The 803-nt window shown below is 33.7% G+C and overlaps 1 protein-coding gene across 1 annotated transcript in view; it reads left to right on the forward strand.

Annotated features, from left to right (window-relative positions):
• LOC112211920 (disintegrin and metalloproteinase domain-containing protein 10) overlaps positions 1 to 803 on the forward strand; it is a gene marked incomplete at both ends in the record, with an annotated part of 10,311 nt that overhangs the window by 9,180 nt on the left and 328 nt on the right.

Raw genomic sequence — 803 nt, forward strand, 5'->3', positions numbered from 1 at the left:
CCAAAATTCTTTGTAAAATGCTCAATGCTCCTTATTATGTCACAAATTAAGTTATCCATCAGGACCTCAAAGTTCCATATGTTGCCAATTTGGCTGGAATTTGATAAATTCGAGACCCGCCGATTTACCGGAGGAGAACATGTGAAGTAATATCAACAAAGTAAAATGAAAAGTTACTAAATAAAAAAAAGTATTGATATTTACCACTGTATTTACATAAAAACGCATCTAGTAATTTTGATGTAAGATCATAATGGTTTGATACAGGCATGTAGAGAAACTACCCATTAGTAGTACTCCAATAATATTTCTACATTAGGTCTCGAGGCCATCTTTTTTTCAGTCGCCTCGGAGGATTGTCAGGAATGGAAGAGGAAGTTAGATACTAGTGGGTTTGGGTGCCTAGGGAGTTTATAATGGAAGGATTGATATCTGGTTCGGGCCTTTATGGATGATTTTGTTTGTGACAAAGTAAGGAGCATTGAGGATTTTACAAAGGCTTTGAATTATAAGGATTGGATACAAGAAGAATTTGGAGGTTTAGTGGAGCCCCAAAGTGCAACTCCATAATTCCAAATTGGCCTTATTACAGTCATGTAGATCGGTCTTTTGTAATGAGTAGAAAGTTTGACCATTTGTCGAGTAAGTGCTGAAATAAAAAATAAATAAATTATAAACATATGTACCCCCAAATATTTGTTTACTATATTCCCTCACGATGTTACTTATTCGAATCCTACAACAAAACGTTCAAAATATTGCTTAAAAATCTTATTAATTTTATTTCAGGATTTTATAAAACG

The sequence above is a fragment of the Halyomorpha halys genome, unplaced genomic scaffold, assembly GCF_000696795.3.
Source record: "Halyomorpha halys isolate HHAL.00 unplaced genomic scaffold, Hhal_1.1 Scaffold944.1, whole genome shotgun sequence".
NCBI lineage: Eukaryota > Metazoa > Arthropoda > Insecta > Hemiptera > Pentatomidae > Halyomorpha > Halyomorpha halys.